Source organism: Gekko japonicus, unplaced genomic scaffold (assembly GCF_001447785.1).
Source record: "Gekko japonicus isolate JY-2015 unplaced genomic scaffold, Gekko_japonicus_V1.1 scaffold2043, whole genome shotgun sequence".
NCBI classification, from domain to species: domain Eukaryota; kingdom Metazoa; phylum Chordata; class Lepidosauria; order Squamata; family Gekkonidae; genus Gekko; species Gekko japonicus.
The window spans coordinates 196076-205536 of NW_015166480.1; the positions used below are offsets into that span (position 1 = coordinate 196076).

At 45.7% G+C, this 9461-nt stretch overlaps 1 protein-coding gene across 1 annotated transcript in view; it reads left to right on the forward strand.

Moving 5' to 3' along the window:
• Positions 1-9461, forward strand: part of LRP1B (LDL receptor related protein 1B) — a gene marked incomplete at both ends in the record, with an annotated part of 332345 nt that overhangs the window by 192579 nt on the left and 130305 nt on the right. The window lies entirely within an intron of this gene.

Consider the following 9461-nt stretch of genomic DNA (forward strand, 5'->3'; position numbering starts at 1 on the left):
AAGAGTGGCGACACCCAAAATCCTTCTCCAAAATGGGGCAGGCTAGTGAGTGGCAGAGTAGCCTTCAAACTGAAAAGTGTCCTGCCAAGTCCATGACAGACTCCAAGCAGCGGCCCCAGAGATGGAGGTGTAAATGTACAGGGGGAGGCTGGAAGCAACAGTTCTTGGGGGAGGGGGACAGATATGGTGAAATGATAAATGTGGAGAAGGGGGAACATGGGGTCCTGGAACTTTACTTCCCAAGGTCCACAGAAGGGTCACCCAGCAGGGGGAGGCTGACCTCCAGGAAGGCCAACTCATTCACCAGGGCTGGGTCCAGATAAGCGTGGTGGGGGCTGAGGATGTCTCCCAGATGGGACAGCACTCACTTACTCTGGACACTGATGGAGGCAGGATAGGAAGCTCATGGCCACACAGGACAGGTTGGGCCAGATGGCAGCACTGTGTGACCAGTACTCCAGGGGACCAGTACACCAGTGGGCCTCTTCTTCCCCCTGCTGGGTGCCACTATATTTTTCTGGAGGCAACAGTCTTGGGTCCACCCTTTGCAGGTACCTGAAGAGGATGGAGTATGATAGGTGGTGGGTGTTTGAGTCCCTCCGCATCTGGAGGTTGCACCCTCCCGGTACTCTACCACACAGGGGTTATTGGGGAGGGTTTTAGCAACTGCTCTGGTTTTGGCAGTGCCAATAGCTCTTCTGCTTCTGAGTCCATCCCCATGATCACATTGGGCATAAGAGGTTTTGCCTCTGATACCCCTGGTGACACCCCAGTACAGTTGGGATTGGTGAATTGGCAGGATGGGTTTGTTCCACAGGGATGGGAGCCTGTGGGATGGGGGGGGGTGGACTACTTTCCTCCATGACAAGCATCTCTGTCCCCCACTCTCACCCTCATGGCACAGAGGTGTGTTGACAATTAGGCAGGAGGGTGGGTCCTCAGCCAAAGAACCCACTGGCTCAGCACCTCTGCCTGGCTGTAGCCGAGGAACAGGTGGTGGGTCAGAGCCCTAAGTCCACCAGACACCACCCTGGGCAGGGACAGTTGTGCAAAAATCCCACCGAGGGGGACTGTATGGGTCCTCAGCCAAGGAACCCACTGGCTGAGCCTCTCTGCTTGGCTTTAGTAAGCACTGTTCCCAGTACTGAATAATGACTTCCAGTTCCTTCCTTCTCTGCCTCTAACAGTTAACTCCCTCTGTGACTGCCTGCTGTCAAGTAGAAAGAGTTACATGTGAGCTGGAGGTTTACATCCATTCTGCTCCCATAGAGCTCTCTTGATGGCAGCCAGAGCTGCCTGTCAGGCTTTGGAGGGCCACTGTTGATATTTCCAGGGCTGCAGAAAGGCTGCAGAAGTCCATCCCTCCCTGTTGCTTTGCAATTAACTCATTGGAGCCAGCATGTCTGGCTCACGAACGACTGTCATGAACTGCATGAACCTCTGTGAAAAACATGGTGGCTTGTGGGCAATTTGTGGGGGACATGATCTCATGAACCAAGGCTCATGAACCGTGAACCAGGTGATGTTTGTGACAGAATTCGTTTCATGACAATGTTCATACCCATCCCTACTTTGGGGAGCCCCAATAAAGGTACCAGTGTTCAGTACCAGTGATTCCCATCACTGAAAAAGCACTAGCCCCATCTAATTTCTTAGGTATTTGAAAAAATTATCCTGCCAGTTTTGTGAGAGCCAAATGTCACCAACCATAACCCCTTTGCCTGGAATAGCATCTAAATGGCATAATGGAATCAACACTTTCCTCTGGAGGATGTAAGCTCCATTATAAAGAACCATCTGATCAGTCCCATCCCTGTGATTAAGTTAGTAACAGTGCAGGCTTGAGCAAAGTTATATCTTGGTGTTTTTTCCACCTTGTCACATTTTATTTTTATTTTTTTTTGCCAGTTTAATGCATTTGAAGTGTGTTTGGGAAATGAGGTGGGGGCATTGGTGGGAGAGGGATGAACCAGGTAAAAAGGAAGTGTGGTAAGGCAAGTGGTACCTTCCCTACTTTCTGGTTCCTATTTCCATCCTGGGTAGTCCAGTGGTCAGTACACCATTTTGGGTCCAAAACTAGGAATGTGTATTTTTTAGATTACTAATCGAAAAAATAGCAAAAGGGGAAAGGCTTATTCATTGGGTTTTGATCCAGACTAAATTTTCCAATGGCAGAATGGAAATTTCCTGCCTCCCCTCTCCCACTGCAGCCCACTGATCTTCACAAAAATGCTGTCCTTGGGAGAATAGATTACAATGAAGAATTATGTGAGAGGGTTCTCCAGAAGGAATGTGAAATTTATGGAAATTGCAGATCTAGTCTGGATCCAACCTATTATTATCAATGTATTTACTTAATTTACCTTTCTTGCAAATATCACACTGTAACTGAATGCAATTAGTAGGATGAAAAACCTAATAAGCAATGTAAATCTGAAACAATACTTGAAGTATTTGATGGTGTATGTTGAATAATGCAGAAAATGGTGTTACACATAGAGCAACTTAGTGAGAGCAAGATAGTACATACTACTACTACTCCTACTACTACTACTACTACTTCTACTACTAATACTTTCCATTTATTAATCGCTTTCCCCAGTGGGCTCAAAGTGATGTACAGTTACTCAATATAGACAAGGGACTAACAATGTTTGTAGGGGATAGGGAAGACAACATATATTCGTTTTTAATTGCACACGCCATCACTGCCCGGTAGAGACGTCTTCTGGCTTGGCTCCGTTTTTTTCCGCACAGCTGCTTGTTGGCTAGGCTTCAGGACCCGTATGTCAATCGCCACACTGCCACCACCTGGCCGGAACATCCATTGCAGGGATTCTTTCGTAGCCGAGAAGCTATTTTGCCTTCCAAGCCTCAACCAGGACGTCCGACTGTCAACTAACACCCTCCCACAAGAGAGATTGGCGTGCCCACCCACTCTAAGGAGTGGTTCCCATTTTATCTACTCGCCAAAGCTTTCGAATCGCTGGGTGGACGATGAGCTGGGGACAACAGGCTGGCTGCTCACACCAGCACGGGGCTTGAACTAACACAGTTCAGATGTTAAGACAGTGGGATATACCCACTGTGCCACAGAACAAAGTGGTATAATTCACAATTCTGTCCCCTTTATCAAAGCACCTTTCTGAACCACTTAGTTATAATATACCTGTTACCTTTATAAAAATCTCCTGAACAATTCTGTTTTACGTAGTCTGCAGAATGAAAGAAGTGTGAGAGCCTTCCTGACCTACCAGCAGGCCATCCACATGGTGAGGGCCAGAACAAAGAATGAATGTGCACAGGCAGTTGTTGATCTTTCCCATTTGCAGGGTGGATCATAGGAAGAGAGGTGATCCTGCAGATATGAGAGTCCAAGACTATGAAGAGCTGTTTATGTGATAGCCCATACCTTGAATTGAACCAGGAAACAGATGAGCAGCCAATGGAGTAACTGTGGAATGTGTATGATAAACATGCTTCATATAACTCCCAGCTGCAGCATTCTGTACAAACTGGAGTCTCCAAGTTAACTTCAGGGGCAGACCCAAGTGAGCAGACTATATATTACAATGATTATGAATAAGAAACAACATATGGCGATGATGACGATGATGCCTGGCTGTCTGTTTTAGAGAAGTCAAGCAGTTAGAAGAGAATCAAACATGAGAGAGAATATTTCCAGTTAATGGACTAAAACAGGATTAGAGATATATCCTGATGAATCTCTCTGTTTGAACCCATGTGTCAGTTCCATTCTTCTGCTCTTGGTCCCTTCTCTTCAGATAATGCCCATACAAAATCCTTCTCAGTGGTGCCCCCTGTGTTACGGAACAGCCTCCTGGAGCAAGTAGCTCCAGCATCTGAAGAGGCTGGAGGAAAAAAGAAACCTGGGTAAAAACAGAACTTTTGAGGGCCCCTGAGAGGATATGCGTCTGGCACCGTGGTGGTGGTGGGGCAATTGAAATACATTGAAGTGTTATCAGTTATAGTTATCTTGTTCATTCTGCTGGTTCTTAAACGTTTTTGGTTTTATTGGTTTATTACTGATTCAACCTATGTTGGGTACCACTTCAGTGTAGGAAAAATGGTAAGAAATAAATGGTTCAGGGAAAAATGGTAAGAAATAAAAATATCCTGGTACGAAAATAAAAAATTACCACAAATCACTACTGGATTTTGAAGGATTTAGGGTTCTATACAAGCATAAAGGAGCTGCGGTGGCTCAAGTGTTTAAGACGCTGAACTGCAGGCTGTGGAAGGTCAGTAGTTCAGTATTTCGAGGCCCGAGTTGCCGCATGACGGAGTGAACTCCCATTTCTAGTTCCAGCTCCTGCCAACCTAGCAGTTCGAAAGCAAGAAATTGCAAGTAGATAAATAGGGACCACTTCGGTGGGAAGGTAACAGCGTTCCAAGCGCCTTGGTGTTTAGTCATGCTGGCCACATGACCACGGAAATGTCTTCAGACAGCGCTGGCTCTTCGACTTTGAAACGGAGATGAGCACCGCAAACCCTAGAGTCGGACTCGATTGGCTTTCGAGCAAGGGAACCTTTACCTTTACCTTTTTACAAGCATAATTCCCACCCATCCACCCAGCCAGAAATCTCTTTTCCCAGACTAGTTTTGTTCTCTTTGATACCAAGAATATTTATGTTCTTTGCAAGTTGCTTAGCTGTTGTATACTGACCTGTTTGACAAACAGAAATACGCTTACTCTTTTGCTAGTTTGTGGGATAGAATCAATATATTTAGCTAGTCTTTGAGATTTCCCCCTTTTCCTCTCCCATGCTGCCTTCCTTTCTGGAGTTGCCAGTTGCCTGCCTGTGCCCACTGTGCTATGCTTTCTGCTCTTCTTTGGGTTCTTTTCCTTCTCTTCTGTGTGCCCATTTTGAAATCTGTCTATGCCTTCTATAATTCTACATGCTCCTCTGAGAGTGCCAATGCTTCTCGCTACCCTTTCTTCAATGCTGCCTGCCTCATGGGAGTATCAAATGTCTGCCTTTGCCCTCTCTGAAGGTGAGAAATTTAATTGCCTGCGGTAAATAGTAGTCTCTGAGGATTCCATCTCAATCAGGTGGAAAACAAAGATAATATAGCTAAAATAAGTGATTTCTTAATTTGCCTGTAAAACTAAAACCTTTTATCATATGTTCCTGAAATTTGGCATGGGGATCTCTTGGGAGAGAAATGTTGGATATGTGGGACACATTAAGGATTCTGTTGGTGCACTGGTCACCTTACTGCCTAACAGTTTTCCTATCTGAGCTGTTAGATCTGTTGTCAGATTCTTATCATCTTTGTTCCAAACTCCTCAAGGAGAACTCTGGAGATTCTGAAGATGGGCTCTTATTTTGCTAAATTGGACAGTTGTTTTTTGTTATATTGTATGTTATACTGCAAGAAGATCAAATCAGTCAATCCTAAAAGAAATCAACCCTGACTGTTCCCTGGAAGGCCAGATAATGAAACTGAAGCTCAAATACTTTGGCCACCAAATGAGAAGGGAGCACTCACTGGAGAAGACCCTGATGCTGGGAAAGATTGAAGGTCAAAGAAGACGGGGACGGCAAAGGATGAGATGGTTAGACAGTGTCATCGATGCAACGAACATGAAATTGAGCAAACTTCAGAGGATGGCGGAAGACAGGAAGGCCTGGCATGATCTGGTCCATGGGGTCACAAAGTGTCGAACTCGACTGTGCGACTGAACAACAACAACAACAAATGTTATATTGCCTTTGGCCATATACTGTCAATTTTACCTGCCCTACCTCTGAAGATTTTAATACTTGGGCATGGTCTGAAATGTTTAAGTCTGGCATAGAAAGCAGTGAGGAAGTCAAACACATTAGAATTAGAATTCCTAAACTTGTTATCTCATGAAATATTAAAACTCATGTACCTGAGAAGAAATGGTGGACAGGACGTGGAGCGTGGTTGTGAGATCCAGAGATAGGATCAGAGATATAACTGCCAATGTTTGTCTATTGCTGTTCTCACCACTCTCCTAACATCTCCTGACATCACACAATAACACTCACACATGATATTAGGCCCCCATAGACCAGAAAATGCTTTTACTATGATACTAACATGCACAAAGCAATTATTTCCAGGCCAGCTGCTCTAAGATACTAGCATGCATACTTCAGTGTTTCCCAAACTGAACAAAAGATTGCATTGATTTAAAGACATGCAGTTGCAAAATGACAGCACAGGAACAATTCATTTACCAAAGCATGGTTTCTAACTCCTGGCTAGGTCCTGTATTGCCTAGTACGAGCACACTATTATAATCTTAAAGTGAAGAAAACATTTACCTTCACAACTTTACAGTCCAAAAAATGCAACAATTAATACATAAATACTTAGACCTGGGGACTGGAGTAATGAACAGGCAAGATGGAATTTTCTACAGATCTGAGAAAACCCCTGGGTTTGCAGAAAAAATCTGAAATGGAACAAACCAACAAGCACTGGGAGGGTTAAAAACCCCAAAATTACGCTAGGCAACTACAATAATTTTGCCATCATTCCAGGTTGATTTATCTCAGTAAAAGATGGGGAACAGAGCAAAGCCTTTCCAGGGCCATTTTGGCCTTTGAGACTTTGAGGGAGGACTTTGGGGGTGGGCCTGGCAACAGCCAGCAGGTGACTTGTTGCCAGCTGACTTGTATGACTCTCCCAGGCATGGCCGCTCATTTCCATTCAAAAGCAGCCACCCCACAAAAGTCAGTGTTGGGTAGTGCTACAGTTCAGGGCTAGGTTCTTGAATTGCCATTCTGCTATGGAAATTCACTAGGTGACCTTGGGGCAATTACACATTCTCAGCCTAACTTACCTCACAAGCAGAGGTGGAATTGCGATTAAGAGATCAGGACACCTCTTGGCAGGCCAATGTGTTAGCCAAATTGCCTTGATTTATCAATAAACATGGGGAATATGAATACTAAATGGCAATAGGCATTGAATATAGGATCAGACCTGTGTATACGAGAGTCCAACTTTAGCCTGATCCCAGAAATAGACGCTGAGATCTTAAGAAGCAGTGATTTCTTTTACTGAAAGGATTCTCAAACACACAATATAAAATCAAGCATACACAGATACAATACAGATCTAGGAATTCAGATAGAAAGGTACACAGATTTTTGAACTAGCAGGTAATATCATTGATAGGCAATGCTTTACCTGTCCAACGTGGTGAGTTGAATCTGCAGTGAAAATTAAGGGAATGGATCATGTACTGACTGGCAGTGCGCATGGAAGGCTCCAAACAGCGCTAGAATAGAACCAGTAAGGTAGGGTGGGGATAGGGAGATGAGAAGCAAGTGAAAGAGAGCAGTGGGATGATGCTCTCTTTTATACCCTAAAATGACTGGGAGCTGATGTTCCTTTAGGCATGTAGTCCTCATGAAGCATAACTACTGTTAATGGGCCAAGAAAAAGGGATTAATGGTTGGGCAATTGAAATAGTGGTTTTAAGGGGGAAGGGGAGAGACAAGAGAGAAAAAAGAACAGTAATGTCCCAACTTCATTGCTGATAGTTACTGTTAAATCCGATGGTAAACAGCTGTGTTAGCTGGAAGATGTGACTACTTCCTTAGTCCCATCATGGATGGAGTTCTTTTGTTGAGGCTGAAGTTGCCTACATGCTTCACCTGGAGATTTCAATACACAGAGGGGGGGGGAGGTGCCAGCATGATGAAGAAGAGAGCTTTCCATGTTGTCTGGGAAGGAATGTCCAGGTTCCCTTTGCAGAACATGGCTTATGTGAGGTGAACTGCTGCTGGTCTTGTGTGTTTGCAGGGTCAGGAAGGCTAGCTTAGGCATCGGGTCTTCCATGGGTCCACATCTGGTAAGGCACGTTGCTTCAGAACAAGGTTCCTCTTGTCTGGGCACATGCCAATGTTCCAGCAGGGTGGCACAGTCTCATGGCCACCATTGAGTCAATTTCCTTGGCACACTATTTGCACAGCCCAGCTTTACAGTCATAGTCCATAACCTTTATAGATGCTGTATAAGGCGGCAGCATGGCAACAAATAGCACCCTGCCCTGCAGGGTGGAGAGGCAGCACCAAGCTTAGTTCACCCAATCCCCATCTGATGTGAGGAAGAGGAGGCAGCAGCACCTGGCTCAGCCCACCTGAGCTGTGGGGGAGGCAGTGTCAATAGCACCTGGCCCAGGCTGAGCCCCAGCTCAGATCTCCTGACCCCTGGGGAGGCAGCAATAGTGGCACATGACCCAGCCTGAGCCCTGTGTGAGGAGGGAGGCAGCAGCACTGCTTGCCCCATGTGAGGCAGTAGCAGCAGTGCCTACCCCAGCCTGTCCAGCCCCATGCAAGATGAGGCTACCTGGCCCAAGAAAGGTGAAGAAAGCAGTGCCCAGGCAATTTGTTAGGCAGGCTGCCTGTTTCATCCTCCCTCCTTCTTCCCCCACTATGGGAGGTAGATTCAAGTTCAGATAGACTCTGACCATTTTTCTCTCTTTCTTCTTCCTTTGGGAGCTGGGGCCAGGACCAGCTGCAGGAGTGACCATTTTTCAGCATGTTTTATTTCCAGTCCATCCCTGTTCACATGTTTATTCTTAGGATAAAATGAGAGGAGAATGATGTAAGCTTCTTTGTGTCTCCATTGGGAAGAAAGGCAGGATATAAATTATGGGGGGGAGCATACAAAAGGTAGATTAGTGGGTGGGTGAGAGGGAAAGAAAGAAGCAGGGGAGGGTGAGAATGTGGGGGCTGCCAAAAGGAGGGTAAAAGGATATAGTGTGGAGAAGGTGCTACAGGGAAAAATGAGGTGCTCCTCTCAAGTCCTTGCCGGTTCCTCACTGTGCAGGTGCCCCTTTGTCAGAAGAAGAAAAGGCAGCAAAGAGAAGTGAAAGAAGAAATAGTGGGGGGAGGGGGATACAGGGGAAAGCACAAATTCTTGTGCATTCTCTATTGTGCAACTGGACCCAGCCTGGCATTCAGCCCTGCACAACTTTGGCCATAGTTTTCCCAGGTAGAGTCTGCTGGGATGGGAAGGAGGGAAAGCTGAGGAACAGGAGGGCAGATGAACTAGTTTGATTGGTGGGTGGGAAGGAGAGAAGGAATCAGGAAAAAGGGAGAGCTATTATTATTATTAATTACATTGATATGCCACCTCTCCCCACCAAGTGGTCTCAAAGTCGCTAACAATAGCTAAAATATTAACAGACATCAATTAAAAATATATACACATAAACAGAGCCGACTAATGAAAAGCTAAATGGAAGAGCTCTGCTTTCCTGGCCCTGTGGAACTGAGATAACCCTCACAAGGCCCACGTACCATCTGACAGCTGGTTCCATCAGGACAGGAGCACCACAACGAACATCATGGAGGCCTGGTACCACAAGCAGGTTGCTTACTGACGAACACAATTTTTTTTGGGGGGAGTATGTTGGAAGAGGTGGTCTGCCAGGGGCTTTCAGGGAAGG